The sequence below is a fragment of the Coenobita brevimanus genome, chromosome 18 (genome assembly GCF_032717465.1).
Source record: "Coenobita brevimanus isolate Jiangsu-jjx chromosome 18, ASM3271746v2, whole genome shotgun sequence".
NCBI lineage: Eukaryota > Metazoa > Arthropoda > Malacostraca > Decapoda > Coenobitidae > Coenobita > Coenobita brevimanus.
In genome coordinates, this window is record NC_136971.1 from 18337987 (window position 1) to 18357972 (window position 19986).

Here is a 19986-nt window from a genome sequence, read left to right on the forward strand (position 1 = left end):
TCAGTTGTTGCCCCCTGTAACACCGCCATAACGGACATCATACGTGTGGGGGAAGGAGCGGCCATCATTCGCCCTTCAGTTACAGACCCATCTGGAGACAGCCTCGGAGCATCAGCTATTGAGCGCGCTCCGACTGGCAAAGGAAGGAGAAGTGGAACTGCGAACATGACCATCGTACGTGTCGGGGAGGGAGCGGCCACCGTACGCCCCTCATCCACTTCCTCCTCCTCCTTCGGGAGCAACACCGCGGTAACGGCCATCGTACGTACCGGGGAAGGAGCGGCCACCGTACGCCATTCAGTTACTTCCCGTCGGGCAGGCAGAGACGCGGTAACGGCCATCGTATGTACCGGGGAGGGAGCGGCCACCATATGCCCCTCATCTGCCTCTTCCTTCTTCCGAAGCAGCACCGCCACAACGGCCATCGTACGTGTGGGTGAAGGAGTGGCCACCATACGCCCTTCAGCTGCTGCCCTTAGGAACTGCGGAACCGCCACAACAGCCATCGTACGTGTGGGGGAAAGAGCGGCCATCGTACGCCCTTCATCCGTAGTTCCTAGGGTTCTCCCTGAGGGGAAGGTCCCTTGTGCGGCCGGCTCACTACCTCTCGGCTGCATGGGACGCCCTTCTCTCTCTCCCTCCATGTGTGGTTCCCCGGAGTTGCTGCCGTTCCCTTAGTGGTGGCGTGGTCCTGTCCTGGTCCTGCAGCCAGCCCCTGGACGACACCGGCCCCTGACGGATGCCCAGCAGAAGAGGTGCCGCAGCTCACTCCTGACGGCGCCCCACCCTGCAGGCGACCACAGCACCCAGACCCCCAGGACCAGTCAACAGGCCCCAGAGCAGGGCCGCCTGGGCCCCACTCCCCCACGGCCCTCTGCCTGGAGTAGGAGGTGGCAGGCCCAGCTCCTGGAGTTATTTGGCCCCAGTCCCGAGGGCCACCTACCAGGTCGAGGCCCCCAGACAGGAGGGTCTTCCTGCACTCCACCGACGAGGCCCCAGCACGAAGGCCACCAATCAGGTCGAGGCTCCCAGACGGGAGGGCCTCCCTGCACCCCCCTGTCGAAGCAGGTGTTATGTTTTGTTATGGGCAAATACACTCACCTGAAATGAGTATGCGAGGTGTTAGTGGTGATACTGCATCATGGCTATAGCATATCCCATTCTCGTCGTTGACACGGTACATATCATCATAATATGAAGGTTGTGGAGGCATAAAAAACAGTTCCTGATAAACACGTGCATTCGGTTACATCGTACAGGAGAGAGAGAGAGAGAGTCAATAAGTACAAGACTCGTATACATACATCATAAACATTGAGACCGTATCACAGACAATAGAGGATCTAGTAACAAATTAATATAGGATTTGATCCTCTGTTTGTACCTTTCAATCGTGTCATGAAAATAACAAAATGCTTCTTCTCGATGGTACTCTCTCTATATATATATATAATACTTCCTTCCCCCTTAAAATGAATACAATGCTTCTTGAACACAAGTCTAACAATTGTTACAAAATCTAATGTGAATGAAGATACAGAAATGAGGTACAATAATGCAATACTTGATGCATATCTTAAATCTACACTAAGCTTCTTATAAATCTAACCTATCAGGTGGAATACCTCTGGTGGATCTAGGAGGAAGAACCTTATGTTCAATGGGTGAAGTGTGTACATAACTCTCACCATGCCTAACATCAACTGCTTGGCCTGGAATTTCTAAAGTTTCAGTGTCAGCGGGCGCAAGAGCTTCTGGTGGATTATCTGGAATTAGTACATCTTTGCTCAGTTCAACAGCTTTGTTAGAGTTCTTATCATATGAAGGACGTAACTGATCAACATGTCTTTTCACAATATTACCATCTACACATACATCATAATGCAAATCATCAAGTTTACGTGTTACATCTCCTTGTACCCACTTGCTAGGCGTCTTATAAGAACGAACTAACACTGAATCTGAAACCTTGAAATCCTTCATCATGCCTTGTTTCTGAAATTGTTTCCAACCCTTATGTTCTTGCACTCCTTGGTAACTAGGTAACATTAAATCTAACTTATTTCTAATTCTTCTACCCATCAAAAGACTAGAGGGAGTCATTTGGGTTGTTGCATGTGGTGTTGTTCTGTATGCAAGCAAAAATTTACAGATACAGGATACTACATTGTCTGATGTAGCTCCTCTACATTTCATATTATGTTTAAATGTTTGAACAAATCTTTCTGCCTCGCCATTTGTGGATGGATGATATGGTGCTGAGAGGATATGTTGGATACCATTTACGTTCAAGAAGTCTTTAAATTCCTGAGAAGTAAACTGAGGACCATTATCTGATACAAGTCTTTCAGGCAGTCCATGGGTAGCAAATATTTGCATTAGAGCTTTAATTGTTGCTCGGGATGTTGTTGATTTCATGGGAACAACTTCAGGCCACTTACTGAAGGCATCTACCACTATTAGATAAGAGTGGTCTAGGAATGGACCTGCAAAATCTATGTGAAGTCGTTGCCATGCAAACTTTGGACATTCCCATGGGTGTAAACGTACAGCTGGAGGGTTATTTTGATGAACAGCACACTCAGCACATTGCTTTACATACTCGTCTATGTCTCTTTCCATACCTGGCCACCACACAAATGACCTGGCAATTGCCTTAGATCTTACAATACCTTGGTGATCAGAATGAACTTCCTGCAAAACACATTTCCTTAGACTCTTTGGAATAATCACTCTAGCTCCCTTAAGCAGACAATTTTGCTCAACACTTAGTTCTGACCAAATTTTCTGGTATGGCTTACACTCATCATGAGTAAAAATGACATGTCTTCCTGAAATCAAACTTTGTAAAACTTGAGAGAGAACTGGGTCTTTTTGTGTATGATGTGCAATCTGTTTAGCAGTTACTGGTATATCAAAACTTTCAACTAAAAGAATGCTACTTTCAGCTCCTACAGGTGCCTGATCCACTGGCAGTCCGGAAAGGGCATCTGCATTCCCTAAATTTGTAGTTGATCTGTATTCTAGGGAATAATGATATGCAGCTAAAATCACAGCCCATCTCTGTAGTCTGGCTGCAACCAATGTTGGTAATCCAGCTTTTGGACCTAAAATCGCCAATAAAGGTTTGTGATCAGTAACTAACTTTAAGTGTTGTCTGCCGTACAAATACATGTGGAATTTCTTAACTCCATAGATCAAGGCTAGTGCTTCCTTTTCTATTTGTGAGTAATTCTGTTCAGCTTTGTTTAAAGATCTGGAAGCAAATGCGATTGGGCGTTCAGAACCATCTGGCATAATGTGGGCTAATACAGCTCCTAACCCTACATTTGAAGCGTCACAAACAAGAATCAATGGTAAATCCTTCTGAAAATGTACAAGGAAGTTAGGTGAAGTAATCAGCTCCTTGATCTTTATAAAAGCTGCTTGACACTCTTCTGACCAAAACCAGTTTGAATCACTCTTAAGTAACAGATATAAAGGATGTGCAACTGTAGCTAAATCTGGGATAAATTTACCATAAAATGTCACTAGACCCAGGAAAGACTTGAGTTCCTTAACATTCTCTGGTATCTTAGCATTTTGTACTGCCCTTACTTTGTCTTTAGTTTTATGTATTCCTTGCTCATCTATGTGAAAACCTAAATATTCCACAGAGGACACATGGAAACTACATTTACCCTTGTGCACTCTTATGCCATTATCTAGGAGTCTCTCCAAAACTAATTTAAGTCTCTGATCATGCTCTTTTCCATCTCTACCTGCAATCAAAATATCATCAATAAAGCAGAAAACTCCAGGCAAACCTGTGAAAATCTTGTCCATGGTCTGCTGCCAGATAGCAGGACTACTTGCTATGCCATATGGCAATCTCTGTGGACGGAAAAGTCCTAAATGAGTACTAACAGTACAAATCTCCTGTGATTTTTCATCTAAGCTTAACTGTTGAAAAGCTTGCTTCAGGTCAAGTTTTGAGAATACTTTACATCCTCCCAAAGCAGCAAACATGTCATTTGGATTTGGTAAAGGGTGTTGTGCTACTTGAATTTCTTTGTTAACTGTGACCTTATAGTCCCCACAAAGTCTAATACCTCCATCTTTTTTTGATACTGGAACTAAAGGTGTACCCCAATCAGAATATTCAACTCTCTTCCAGGTACCTTCTGTCTCCAACCTATTTATCTCTTTCTCTACTGAAGCTTTCAGTGCAAATGGAATAGGTTTGGGTGCATAAAATCTAGGAGTAGCATTTTCCTTAAGAATGAGAGTTGCTTTAGCATTTTTCACTGTACCATTAGAAACACCTTCCTGGAAAACTGCAGAGTACTCTGATAACATCCCTGATAATAAATCATGCTTGCTATCATCAGTCACCTGGAAAATATTATGCCAGTCTAACTTTATACATCTCAACCAGTTTAATCCCAATAAAGTAGGACGTTTACCCGATACAATGGTGATTGGCAACATCCCTACAGTTTCCTGGCCATATTTAACCATTACATCAGCAGAACCAATAACATGTATGTCATGATTGTTATAATCTTTCAACACCTCATCACAAGCATTAATTGATATGTTAGGAATTTCCTTGGCAACCTCTTCTGACATAACAGTAACATCCGCCGCAGTGTCAACCTGCATAGGAATAGGCTTATCGTTAACATGCATTGTTACCATTAATCTCTTTCTATGTTGGTTGACAGAATTTATCTTGAAGGCAAACTCTGTGTCTGTAAACTCATTATCAGCTGTGGCTTCTACCTTAGTATCTGATTGTGTAACACTTGTATCTGATTGTAATGCTGAATGGATTTGTTTGGACCTAGGACTCTTGCATAAACTAGAGAAATGACCAATCTTACCACATTTGACACATGTTTTACCACTTGCTGGACATTTATTATACTCATAAGGTCTATGTCCTACCTTACCACACCTGGTACATTCAGTTTGTCCTGTTTTTTGTGTTGGGTTAGGTTGTGGCTTTTGTGGGTGCCACACATTCTTGTAAGTGTTATGCGGTTTGTGAGCGTTCTGTACTGGGAATTTACCTTGAGGGTACTTATTACCCTTACTAGGCCTAATTGTGAGCTTGCTCACTTGAGAGTGAAAACCACCGTCTCCTTTACCCTCTATATTATGTGACTGGATATTAGCAGCCTCTAAGGCCCTAGCAATTTCTTGTACCTTATCTAGAGTAAGTGCCTTCTCCTGCAACAATTTCTTCCTTAATTCATGGGAATTACACTTCTCAATAATTTGGGCAATAATAACATCATCAGAATCCTGGTACTCACAAGTTGAAGCTAATTTACGCAACTTAGTGACAAATGAATCTACAGTCTCCTGTGCCTGCTGTGAACACTGTCTAAATAAAAATCTCTCATAGCGTACATTAACTTTAGGAGCAAAGTATTTATCAAGTACCTCCTTAGCTGCTTGGAATGTGTCACTCCCTACTGTAAGCGTAGCAAATACTTCTTGTACCTCCGTGCCAGCAACATGAAGAAATAAAGCTCTCTTCTGCTCCTCCTTGGCCACTCCAGTTGCTGTAATGTAATACTCGAAAGCCGTGCACCACTTTTTCCATCGTTGCGCGACCGTAGATGGGTCCGCCGCCACTGGGAACTCCTTAGGGGCTGGGACATCTAGGACCATAATGACTGATAGGCAATCGGGCTGAAGGTGCTACCACTCTACCTGGATCCGCTCTCTTCTCGTCGCCAGTGTTATGTTTTGTTATGGGCAAATACACTCACCTGAAATGAGTATGCGAGGTGTTAGTGGTGATACTGCATCATGGCTATAGCATATCCCATTCTCGTCGTTGACACGGTACATATCATCATATGAAGGTTGTGGAGGCATAAAAAACAGTTCCTGATAAACACGTGCATTCGGTTACATCGTACAGGAGAGAGAGAGAGAGTCAATAAGTACAAGACTCGTATACATACATCATAAACATTGAGACCGTATCACAGACAATAGAGGATCTAGTAACAAATTAATATAGGATTTGATCCTCTGTTTGTACCTTTCAATCGTGTCATGAAAATAACAAAATGCTTCTTCTCTATGGTACTCTATATATATACAATAGCAGGCCCGGGCGACTACGCCCCTGCGGGTGGTCCATTCCCTCCTGCAGGAGGGCTCCCCAGTAGGGCCCCCTCCCACGCCCGGGCACCACCTCTGCTAGCCCAGGAACCAGGGGCTTAGTGGCGACTTCAACGCATCTCATGCGTCGCGCATAAGTGCAGACCCCAGAGACAGGAATGAAAATGACAGTGAAACAGTGAGGAAAATGATATACAGTGACACCCTATATCAGTGAACACCAAGGCAGAAAGTAAGGGTCAGTGAACATGCATAATAAGATGACTGGATGCTAGTGGCAAAAGAACGAGGAAACTAATGAAACAGTGTCGCCGCGGCTAAGTGACAATTCCTGCTGCCGTGACTCGCGCTATAACAAGCGTTTAGAAATGTTAGCCAACCTGACCCTTTATTACACCCACACATAGTGCATCCGATCCAGAACATTAAATAACAATTATGCACTGCTTATAATACTGATGTCATGTTCTAGTAACTATCAACATCTGTGTATATATGAATTCTGCCCTTGACACCCTTGTGTATTTGTGTATATTTGGTGTTGGAAAACCAGCTCTGTCTTCCTGTCTATGCCATATCCAGTGTCTCTCTGTTCTTATATTGTAAGGTGTGTTGAACTAATACAATAGATGTGTTAAGGTATACTGCCGAGTTTTTATGCCCTGTTCCTTTGTGGGTGCTTTACATCCGGTCCGGAAAGAGGACCCCGCTCAGTCACGGGCGTTTTTAGGACGAGATGTCAAACTAAAAACACCCAGCATAACAGATATATATATATATATATATATATATATATATATATATATATATATATATATATATATATATATATATATATATAATTACCGGAACTAATTCATCTATCCACCTACCTATCCATAGCCAGATGTCTTAATCCTGTAAGGGGTGGCACAAACAAATCGCCTCCATGTCGTCTTGTCCCCTGCCATTTCACTGCCTTCCCTATTGTTCATATACCCCTCTCTCATGTACCTCTCCACTCCATCTCATCCTCGGTCTCATCCACTTCACCCCAGTCACATTCTCCTCGTTGGTCTCTCACTCTCCATCCTCTTCACGTGGCCAAACCACCTCAGTGTATTTCTCCTAACACTTTCTAACACATCCACATTCACATCACAATGCTCCTTCATTTCCTCATTTGTCAGTTTGTCTCTCCATGTAACTCCACAAGTTCCTTTCATATCACTGATTTGCACTGCTCTCTCTTGACTTGTCCTTCCAACAAAGTCCAAGCTTTGTTTCCATAGGTTTGAGTTAGTATCACAATATTATCATGCAGCGATGTTTTTACTTCCATTTTCATATCCCTATTTCTTACCACTGCTCTCAAAGAAACAGCAACCATTCTTCCTTGTTTTACCCTTTCATGGATTTCATCCTCTAAACTTCCATCCTTACTCATCGCACTGCCCAAGTACTTAAATACACTCACATTTTCCATTTCCGCACCATCCATCCTCACTGTGCATTCTTTGACTTCATATCTTGTAATTCTAGGTATTTTAGGTTCGGCTTCCCGCACTTAAAGCACCTAACGTGTAGAGGGGTCCTCTTTCGAGACCGGGGCTTAGACAAATAGGAGAAAGGCAGGACACAAAAACTCAGGCAATAACCTTACAGGTGTATTACATAGTCAGACAAGGGAAACAGCAGATGTTACAGACACGATCTGTGATCATAAACTCTTATAACTAGGTAGGGTGAATAGTATCTCGCAGGAGACTGTCGGGGAAATATATTGAAAACAATATTCGAGGCGGAATGTTCTAATTTAGTATAGTCCAGGGTCAATACGCGCGTGGAGAGGCTAGGGTTATTTCTCACAAGAAGGGGAGGGGTGTAAGGCACTGGGGTCTAATTGTGATTATAGTACTATGAGGCAGAGTTTGATGGTAGCGTGTTCACTTTGTTATTTTCTGTTATAGGGTCATTTTTGGTAAATTACCGTTACTTACTCCACGGCCCTGGTATTGGTCTGATCACTGTATAGCCTTTCACTGGGTCTATCTCTCTTTCCAACTTTTGGTCAAATACTGTAAGTTCACTATTCCACCTCGTCACTATTGGATCACTATTATTACACAGTCACAGTCACTATAGTTCTTCCGCCGCCAAGGATGCGGCTGAGGGGCCACGCAGCTCCGCTACTGACGGGGCTGGGCACCACCAGGAGTCTCCGTGCTCAGGGGACGCGGGATCATGTGCAGGGGCGTCTGCTCTCGTCCGAGGCTATCGGCGGCGAAGGGGCCCGAACTCTTAGGGCTAGGGACCGGAGTGCGGCCCTCAGGACTGGGGCCGAACAATTGCCTGAATCGGTCGTTCAGGCTCCTGACGGAGGGGGAGTTCCTCCGCCGTTGAGGTGTAGGGAGTTCCCGCCCAGGCATTCTGGGAAGGGTCTGGGGTTTGCAAGGACTGTGGTCCCCAAGGCTGTGGCACCGGCCTGCATCAAGGTCTGTCAGGTGGTTCTCCTCCAGAGCCAGTCGTAGGGAGCGGAGGCCAGGGGAGACTATAGGGCCTCTCCAATTCTCCTCTACGCCCTCTGTGCTGGGGGTCGGGGAACAGGCGTCAAGCATAGGCGTCGGGGCGGCTTTCGGCCATTTCCTGCCATAGGGCCTGGCTACTGGCCGTGGCTTCCTCGGTGAGCGGCTACTGGCCGCCAAGGCCCAGCTACTGGCCGTGGCCTGAGAGAGTGAATGTCTGCCAGCAGACCCAGATACACCTTTGGAGCGGCTACAGGCCGTCTGACAAAGGCGGGAGTGGCTACAGGCCATCTCCTGCAGGAGGGGTGTAGAGCGGCTACAGGCCGTCTCAAAGGGAACACCTTCGGAGTGACTACAGGCTGTCTGATGAAGGGGAAATGGCTACAGGCCGTCTCTTCATTACCCTCAGAGTGGCTACAGGCCGTCTCCTTAGCGAGGAGTGAGCAGCTACAGGCCATCTCTGGGGGAAAACCTTTGGAGCGGCTACAGGCCGTCTCCTTCAGGAGGGGTTTGGAGCGGCTACAGGCCGTCTCAATGGGAACACCTTTGGAGCGGCTACAGGCCATCTCCTCATTACCCTCAGAGCGCCTACAGGCCGTCTCTGAGGGAATGCCTTCGGAGCGGCTACAGGCCATCTCTGGGGGAATGCCTTCGGAGCGGCTACAGGCCGTCTCTGGGGGAATGCCTTCAGATCGGCTACAGGCCGTCTGACAAAGGTGGGAGCGGCTACAGGCCATCTCCTGCAGGAGGGGTTTGGAGCGGCTACAGGCCGTCTCCAGAAGAACACCTTCAGAGCGGCTACAGGCCGTTTCTTGGCGAAGGTGGGAGCGGCTACAGGCCATCTCCTTATTACCCTCAGGTCGACTACTGGCCGATTCCTTAGCGAGGGGCGAGTGTCTACAGGCCGTCTCAAAGAGGAAGACACCTTCAGAGCGGCTACAGGCCGTCTCCTGAGGAAGGCGGGAGCAGCTACAGACCGTCTCCTTTGGGGTGCTGGCAGGAGCTGGATAGGCAGCTCCATCCCTTAGCTGATTGGTGAAGGCTCGCCTGGAAGATAGTGCAGTATTCCTGCTACGGCGACGGCGGGCGGGCTCCGGGTCATAGGGCCGCGCGGCCCGGGCTGACTTAGGCCATTGTCGCACCAAGTCCTGGCGTGCTGCTGCTGCTCCTCCGTGGGCTCCTTCTGGGGGTGTCCGGGAGTTCATGGAGGCACTATGCTGTATTCCTTGTGGGGGTGGCTGGGTGTTCCAGGGGGCACTATGCTGCATTTTATATCTCTAGATGACCACAACTTTACTCTTTCCTACATTCACTTTTAGATTCCATTTCTTACACATTGTCCTAGGCTCATTCACCGAGCCTTGCTCCTAGCACCCTCTTCACGGAATTCTGGATCTTCCCATTTTCTGCATAATATTCTTAATATTTTCTAAATTCGTTGTTTTTCCACTCTTTCATATGCTTTCTCCAAATGCACAAAGGCCGCATACAACTTCTTTTTCTTATCTAGAAACTTTTTCACAAAACACCTTAGGATGAATATTTTATCTACACAACCTTTTCCCTTTCTAAATCCTCCCTGTTCTTCTCCAACTAATTCCTCTGTTATTTCCCTAACTCTGTCAGTAAGTATCCTACCATATACTTTTCCTATTACTCGTACACTAAGAAGACAAATGCCCCTACAATTACCACACAGTTCTTCCCCTTTTCCTTTGTACAAAGGAATACTTACACCTGACTTTCAATCCTCTAAGACTGTACAGTACCTTCCTCCCAGTCCACTCTGCACATATTCCATATCCATTGTACTACTATCTCTCCCTCATACTTCCGCATTTCACCACACACTCCATCAGTTCCTGGGGTTTTCTCCATTTTGACTTTCTTCAGTGCTTCCACTACCTCCATCATACTGATCTCTTCCTCCCTTTTTATCTAATTTTTCCCAGCCATTTCCCAGTCACTTATACTCACGTTACTTTTAAAATGCGTGGCTTAAAGAACAGTGCCCCCGAGAAATACCATAGTACCCCCGACGACAGGGCAAGCCAAACACAGCTCAGTATGCCCGAGGATGCGCCGACACCCCCACATGGACCCCACGGGGTAGCCGCCACCAGTCACCACCACTCCCGGCAACAGCGACATATGTCAGCCCGGGCCTTGTGCCCCTGTGTCATGCAGCCACAACGCCCTCGCCACCGTAGGAGAAGGACACTACCTTCGTGGAGTGGAATAGTTGAGTCAGCTAGGGGTGGAGTTGAAAAAGACTCCAGACGGCACCCCACTGGTAGAGACGATCTATGGTCGCTCCCATCCTCGTGAGATGATCTATGGTCGCTCCGAAAGTGTTCCGGTAGAGACGATCGATGGTCGCTCCGAAAGTGCTCCGGTAGAGATGATCCATGGTCGCTCCCATCCTCGAGGGACGATCGATGGTCGCCCCGAAAGTGCTCCGGTAGAGACAATCCATGGTCGCGCCCATCCTCGTGAGACGATCGATGGTCACTCCGAGAGTGTCTTGGTAGAGACGACCTATTGTCGCTCCCTTCCTCATGAGACAATCTATGGTCGCTCCGAGGATGTGCAGAGAGAGGGAAGGAGAGTGACGTCCCTACAGCAGGAGACTAGAGCCCAGGCTTCCTGTCCCAGAGTGACTCAGACAGGCCTCGCAGCCTCCCCTGGTCTCTGTTCCCTACACCGGGCCCTAGAGCAGACGCACCTGACGGACCCCAGTGGAAGTCGCTGCCACAGCCCTCCCCTGTCGGCGCCCCTAGACACTGGAGACCGCAGCCCACAGTCTCTCCCAGTTCTCCCCAGGACACCCAGGCGTGATCTCTCTACGCCCCCACAACGCCGGGACTTAACACAGAGGTTCCTGGAGCTATTTGGCCCCAGTCCCGAGGGCCACACGCCTGAGCCAAGCCCGGAAGCCACGGGAGCCCAGGACGCGAGAGGACGCCCTTACGAGTTATCCCGTGCCCTCTCGGCACGCCTCGCATCGGCGGTGCCCCTAGCCCGGCAGGATCGCCGACGACATGTTCCTGCCTATCTCCCTGATGAAGTGTGATATTGTAGCACGAGTGATTTAGGTTAAGTGTGATTTCCCCTAATGTAAGTATTGTGCAGTGATTTCATATAGTGAATATCGGGGTAAATAAGATCACAGTGAGAAGTTAAAGGACGAGAGTGTGGAACAAGATCTGATTGACTATACTTATGAGTGACATCCCTGTTATACAATTAATAAGCCTGTGCCGCCGGGAGATTCCCCTATAAAGACATACCCCCCATTACTGTGAAGGAATATTGTGAAAGGAAGTATTAATGGTATTCTCTCCCTTCCCCACGCTACCCATAAATCTTGTTTATCCACCCCTCTCACTCCAATATCCCGAGTAAGTGTGAATCAAGAGTAAAATCAATTACCAAAGTCCCTTGGCTAGTGGAAACCATATAAACTTCACGGCTAATATCTGCCGCTCTCCAGTATTACCATAACTTTCCCCTAGCCATCACAAGTCACTCCCCGCACCTCCCCTATCTCCTCCTCGTGAGATTCAACACCTATCCCGCGCCCCCGTGCGCACCTATATTTATTGCAATCCTGATACACTGGGGTTGATATTGTTGTCATTATTATCAGAGAAGCAAGTATCCTGCGAGATACACATATCCTAGATAAGGTTTTATATTGCTATGTATAGTGCTGTAATATCTGCTGATTTGTCCTGTGTCTGACTGTGGTAATATACGTGTAAAGGTTGTTGCCTAGAGTTTTTGTGTCCTGCCTCTCTTCATTGCACTAAGCTCCGGTCTCGAAAGAGGACCCCGCTCCACGTTAGGCAAAATAGGAACGAAAAGTCGAGCCTAATTTCACCTAGCATTACACTGGTGGCCAGCGGTGGTTCTACACCCGGGCGTAAGAGAGAGGTAATCAGGAAATATTTGGCAAAATGGCAACCAAACCGCACGTTCAGTTACCCAAGTTTGACCCCGACCAGTATGATATACACACATATCTGGCAATAATTAAACCCTTACTGGATATTGGCTTTGAAAATGACTAACAAAAAAATTGCAGTCACACTACCACTATTGGGTAAAGCGGCGGCGATCATAGCACCGAAAATCGTCCCAGAGCTCACCTGGCAGAACTTTACAAAGTTCACTGTACAAGCCATCACCCCATCATTGGGGAAAGTAGTGGCTCTATCCAAATTGGATAGTTTTTCATTCGACGGGGATTTAGATAATACCCTGATATAGGCAAGACGCCTGGTTACTGCTGCCTACCCGGAGGCAGATGAGGAAACCCGGGATCAGCATACATTTAATACTCTGCTCAGAGTACTCCCAAGTGTTGTGAAACAACACTTCACTATCCATGACCCAACAGGAGACATGGATAGAGATATACAGCTGATGCGGCGCCTCTTGACCGCCTGCCCTTCTCCACAACAAATTAAGGTTAAGAAATTCCCCACCCGACCTCTGGCTCCCCCAGCCACACCGCGTCCACCTCTGCCTCACACCAGCCTGACCCTGACGCCTAGCCCGCCCAGGGCACACCCCTCCCGTCGGCACCTCGCCCTGCGAGAAAATCCGAACCTAATTCTTATCAACCCGTGGGAATTCACAGCCTGCAACTCCCGCTGCCCCCTTCATGACATACGGGACCAGCTTAAAGCTGCTCGCCACAGAATCACAGCCCCGGGTTCGCGTAAAGTGTCCGCCTTAGAAGGCGAGGCCCCAGGGGACGAGCTGACGCCCGTGGACGAGACCCATCCAGGAGAACTAGAGCAGGAACAGGAGAACGAGAGCCCTAGCCAGCTGGATTTTTAGGCCTGCCCCCGCACCAACCCACGGTGGCTGGGGCCATCACCCCTAAGTATCGTCCCCCAGTATACCACAAGATGAAAATAAACGGCGTGAAGGCCAGACTACTAGTCGATACGGGAGCGGCCAGGTCCTGCCTTTACAGCCACTATTTCTCCCGCTACAAATCGCGGTTTGGCCCACTCCGCCCTACTACCACCCACCTTGTGGATGCGGGGGATGACCCCCTGCCCATCCGTGGGGAAACTCGGGCCCTACGGGTCGACACCCACCAGCCAGTGTCCACCCAACATCCATTCATCATTTTTTATTCCTCCTGCCGGAGTTATGACGGGTATTTAGGGCTAGACTTGCTCCAAAAACTTGGAGCCACGATCGACTGTCGCCACCGACAACTCCAGTTCCGCCCCCCACCCCGTTCCACCCCAGCCGTTTGCACATGCACACCGCGGCCCCGGCCAGAGGATTCGCCCTCTTCCCCCCCCCCAGTGCCCCCCTTCTTCCCCCCTTTTTCCATCTCCCTCTCCTCCCCCTCCAGTGCCTTTCCACCCCACTCCTGTCCCCTCTTTCCCCGCCACCATCTCCGCCGGCGTTACCATCCCCTCCCACCATGAGGCATGGGTGCCCCTTAACAGGCCCTCAGGTCCATCCGTTTTGTTCTCCCCCCTCCTCCCCTCCGGACCCCTTTCTGCCTGCCTTGTGTCCCCCACCTTCCTCCCTCTCCACCACGCCGCCATTCACATCGCCAATCTCACCCCGTCCCCTCTCACCCTCCCCAAAGGGCTTATCATCGGAGAGATGGAGGAAGCCAAGCCCTGTGCCCCATCCTCCTCACACCTCCCCACCCCTCTACCCCCCATCCCTGACCATCTCTCCAACCAGCAGTCAGACACCTTACGCCGCCTCCTCCTGGATTTCCAGGATTTGTTTGCGACAGGACCAGCAGATATAGGGCACACTACATACCTGTCGCACGAAATCCATATGACAGGCCCGCCTATACAACAACCTTCCCGACGCAAGAACCCCCAACAGAGAGAAGAGGAGGACCGCCAGGTGCGCGAAATGGAAGAGGCAGGTGTTATCTCCCCCTCCACCAGCCCGTGGTCCTCCCCCGTCGTTCTAGTAAAAAAGAAAGACGGCACGATGCGGTTTTGCATCGACTACCGCCGTGTGAACGACGTCACCATTAAAGATGCCACCCCCCTCCCGCATTGACGATTCCCTAGACTCCCTCTACGGGGCGTCTTGGTTTTCTACCCTCGACCTCCAGTCTGGATACTGGCAGGTCCCCGTCCACCCGGACCATAGAGGCAAGACGGCCTTTTCCACCAGTAATGGCAAACATTACGAATTCAATGTTCTGCCATTCGGCCTCTGCAATGCCCCTGCCACTTTCTCCAGACTAATGGAATCTGTCTTGAGCGGCCTCACTTGGGAAATATGTCTAGCTTATCTTGACGACGTCATTGTTTTTAGCCAGACCTGGGCTGACCACTTGCAGCACCTCCGTCGAGTTTTCACCAGAATTCGCCAGGCAGGCCTCAAGCTACATCCTTCTAAATGTGTCCTGGCCGCTAAGACTGTCTCGTTCCTAGGACATACTATTTCCCAAGCAGGAATTTCCCCAGATCCCGACAAGCTCCGTGCCATAGCGGACATACCACCTCCGCAGGATGTCCACGGCGTCTGCGCCTTCCTGGGACTCACGTCCTATTACCGTCGCTTCGTGAAGGGATTCGCACAGATCGCTAAGCCTTTTCACGACTTGACACGAAAAGGGGAACCTTTCCTCTGGACCGAGGATCGGCGAGCTGCTTTTCAACAGCTAAAAGACAAGCTTGTCTCGGCCCCCATCGTGGCCTTCCCCTACTATGCCCTCCCTTTTCGCCTCTACACAGATGTATCCCTTACCACGATAGGCGCCGTCCTAGCCCAGGTACAGGCCGGCCAGGAACACATCATCGCCTGCGCCAGCCGCACTCTGAACCCAGCCGAAAAAAATTATGCCGCCACCAAGCGAGAATGCCTCGGCATAATCTGGGCCCTCCAATATTTTAGGGCTTATCTTTCCAGGACCCAAGTCACGATAATCACTGACCACCAATCACTCCAGTGGTTGCGCCAATCAGACTCCCATAACGCCCAACTCGTCCGGTGGCGTGACACCCTAGAGGAGTTTCAGTACGAGATTTCATACAGACCCGGAAAGCTCCACACCAATGCAGATGCCCTTTCCCACCTCCCCATCCACGCGGTACAGCCAGACCCCGACCTACTACAACTCTTGCACCACAAGGAATGGCCCCCCTGGATTCCTTCTCACCTATTCCCCAAGCTGTGCTGACAGGGCGACCACCTTCTAACCCCTTCCGGACACATCCTCTTGATCCCCGATGCGGCACATGACACCCTGTGCCACCTACATGCCCACAACGGCATCCACTTGGGCACCAAAAAATTACTACAGGTGTTCAATGATATTTACTGGACCCCAAATCCCTCCACCCTCGCCAAGGAAATTATCCAGACTTGCCGCGCCTGCTCGCTTGGGAAAGATATCACCCGGACTGCCGGGCCATCTGGCCATATCACCGCCTACAAGCCCTGGCAACTCCTGGCGATCGACGTAGTAGGCCCTCTTCCCCCTAAATCTGGATATAAATACGTGATCACTTTTGTAGACACGTACTCTAAATTCATAGTAGCCTGCCCAGCTAAGGAACATCATGCCGTCGCTGTCGCCGATGCCCTGCTCTGACACGTGTTCCCTTACTTTGGCATTCCCCAAGCCATCCATTCTGATAATGCCCCTGAGTTCTCCGGAAAAGTCTGGGAAGAACTAGCCAGGATTTTCGGGTACAAGATCTCCCACTTCTCCCCATACTGGCCACAAGGGAATGCAGTATGTGAACGTAGCCATCGTACCCTTATCAATCAGCTACGCACCAGAATCGAGGCTACAAAAGACGACAATTGGCCAGCACATGTAAAAATTGTCCAATGGGGCATGAATTCGTGCCCCCGAGAAGACGGGGTTTCCCCCCATGAAAGAATCTTTGGCGAAACCCCCTCCTACTACCCCTACGCCATCACCTGCAACCGCCCACTTCCGCTCCCACTACAGACCCGCTACACCTGCTAAAAGGGCGGATACACCACCTACAAAAGAACCTAGACCTTGGACCCGACACAGCCTCCAACCCTTTCAACCCGGGTGACACCGACACAGCCTCCAACCCTTTCAACCCGGGTGACACAGTCGTCATCGCCCAACTTCCCACTCCCCACAAGCTCGCCCCCCGTTTCACGGGGCCCCACACAATCACCAAAGTCCCCAACCCATACCAAGTAGTCGTAGACTATCACGGCACTCCCTGTACCCTCCGCAACCGTCACGTGCGGCCTTTCCGCATGCCCACCTCCCCCGCTCTGGCCCCACACCCCCAACCCTCTCCGGCTCCCGCACCACCCTCTACAGTCACATATGAGTGCTATGTTTCCTCCCTCACCCTCACCCCTTCCTTCCATGGCCTCCCCCTCAACGCCCACTCCCACATCTTCCGCCCACGCCACCACACCCTCACCACAACCCACTACCACCCCCCCTCCCCCACCCACAATCCGTACACCCACTCTGCCAATACCGCGACCCACCGCACCCACAACATGCAAAACAACCCGCCCATCCCAGACGCCCACTTCTCCCCCCACCCCGACCCTCAAGACCACCACCACCCACTCGGGCCGCCTCTCACGCCCGCCCGCCCGATACTCACACACCCCTACACCACCCACCTCTCCACGACTTCACACCGTCAAGCTACATCAGGCCCAAATCCCCTCTACCTGTACTCCCCAGAGACTCAACGCCGCATTACCACGGCACAAAACCCGGCCCTTACCCGCAGTATCCAGCATTCAGCCCCCAACCACACCGACAGCCACACCAAGCAAGATGAGAGTGAAGTGGGCTGTATGGGCACCTACCCTTGGCAGGAACCACAGACTCCGCAGGCCACACCACCTGCTAAACCTCCTCCAGTCTACCACCGCCACCTCCACACTCTTCCTCACCTGCGACCCAGCACAAGAAGAGAACCCCTACACTGTCACCTGGCAAACTGCGATGCAACACCTCCAGCCCGTCTACACCACCTCCAACACACAAGCATTCCACCTCCAGCCACGAGGACGTGACTTTTTACAGTGGGAGAGTGGTAAAAGGCGTGGCTTAAAGTACAGTGCCCCCGAGAAATACCATAGTACCCCCGACGACAGGGCAAGCTAAACAAAGCTTAGTATGCCCGAGGATGCGCCGACACCCCCACACGGACCCCATGGGGTAGCTGCCACCAGTCACCACCATTCCCGGCAACAGCGACATATGTCAGCCCGGGCCTTGCGCCCCTGTGTCATGCAGCCACCACGCCGTCGCCACTGTTGAAGAAGGACACTACCTTCGTGGAGTGGAATTGTTGAGTCAGCTAGGGGTGGAGTTGAAAAAGACACTCCAGACGGCACCCCTCTGGTAGAGACGATCTATGGTCGCTCCCATCCTCGTCAGACGATCTGTGGTCGCTCCGAAAGTGTTCCGGTAGAGACGATCTATGGTCGCTCCCATCCTCGTGAGACGATCTATGGTCACTCCGACAGTGTTCCGGTAGAGACGATCTATGGTCGCTCCCATCCTCGTGAGACGATCTATGGTCGCTCCGAAAGTGCTCCGGTAGAGACGATCTATGGTCGCTCCCATCCTCGTGAGACGATTTATGGTCGCTCCGAAAGTGCTCCTGTAGAGACGATCTATGGTCGCTCCCATCCTCGTGAGACGATCGATGGTCGCTCCGAAAGTGCTCAGGTAGAGACGATCTATGGTCGCCCCCATCCTCGTGAGACGATCGATGGTCGCTCCGAAAGTGCTCAGGTAGAGACGATCTATGGTCGCTCCGAAAGTGCTCCGGTAGAGACGATCTATGGTCGCTCCCATCCTCATGAGACGATCCATGGTCGCTCCGAAAGTGCTCCGATAGAGACGATCTATGGTCGCTCCCATCCTCGTGAGACGATCGATGGTCGCTCCGAAAGTGCTCCGGCAGAGACGATCCATGGTCGCTCCCATCCTCGTGAGACGATCGATGGTCGCTCCGAAAGTGCTCCGGTAGAGACGATCCATGGTCGCTCCCATCCTCGTGAGACGATCTATGGTCGCTCCGAGGGTGTGCAGAGAGTGGGAAGGAGAGAGACGTCCCTACGGCAGGAGACTAGAGCCCAGGCTTCCTGTCCCAGAGTGACCCAGACAGGCCTCACAGCCTCCCCTGGTCTCTGTTCCCTACGCCGGGCCCTAGAGCAGACGCACCTGACGGACCCCAGTGGAAGTCGCTGCCGCAGCCCTCCCCTGTCGGCGCCCCTAGAAGCTGGAGACCGCAGCCCACAGTCTCTCCCGGTTCTCCCCAGGACACCCAGGCGTGATCTCTCTACGCCGCCACGACGCCGGGACTTAACACAGAGGTTCCTGGAGCTATTCGGCCCCAGTCCTGAGGGCCACATACCTGAGCCAAGCCCGGAAGCCACGGGAAGCCCAGGATGCGAGAGGACACCCTTACGAGTTATCTCATGCCCTCTCGGCACGCCTCGCATCGGCGGTGCCCCTAGCCCGGCAGGATCGCCGACGACATGTTCCTGCCTATCTCCCTGATGAATACGTGTGATATTGTAGCACGAGTGATTTAGGTTAAGTGTGATTTCCCCTAATGTAAGTATTGTGCAGTGATTTCATATAGTGAATATCGGGGTAAATAAGATCACAGTGAGAAGTTAAAGGACGAGAGTGTGGAACAAGATCTGATTGACTATACTTATGAGTGACATCCCTGTTATACAATTAATAAGCCTGTGCCGCCGGGAGATTCCCCTATAAAGACATACCCCCCATTACTGTGAAGGAATATTGTGAAAGGAAGTATTAATGGTATTCTCTCCCTCCCCCACGCTACCCATAAATCTTGTTTATCCCCCCCTCTCACTCCAATATCCCGAGTAAGTGTGAATCAAGAGTAAAATCAATTACCAAAGTCCCTTGGCTAGTGGAAACCATATAAACTTCACGGCTAATATCTGCCGCTCTCCAGTATTACCATAACTTTCCCCTAGCCATCACAAGTCACTCCCCGCACCTCCCCTATCTCCTCCTCATGAGATTCAACACCTCTCCCGCGCCTCCGTGCGCGCCTATATTTATTGCACTCCTGATACACTGGGGTTGATATTGTTGTCATTATTATCAGAGAAGCAAGTATCCTGCGAGATACACATATCCTAGATAAGGTTTTATATTGCTATGTATTGTGCTGTAATATCTGCTGATTTGTCCTGTGTCTGACTGTGGTAATATACGTGTAAAGGTTGTTGCCTAGAGTTCTTGTGTCCTGCCTCTCTTCATTGCACTAAGCTCCGGTCTCGAAAGAGAACCCCGCTCCACGTTATGCGAAATAGGAACGAGAAGTCGAGCCTAATT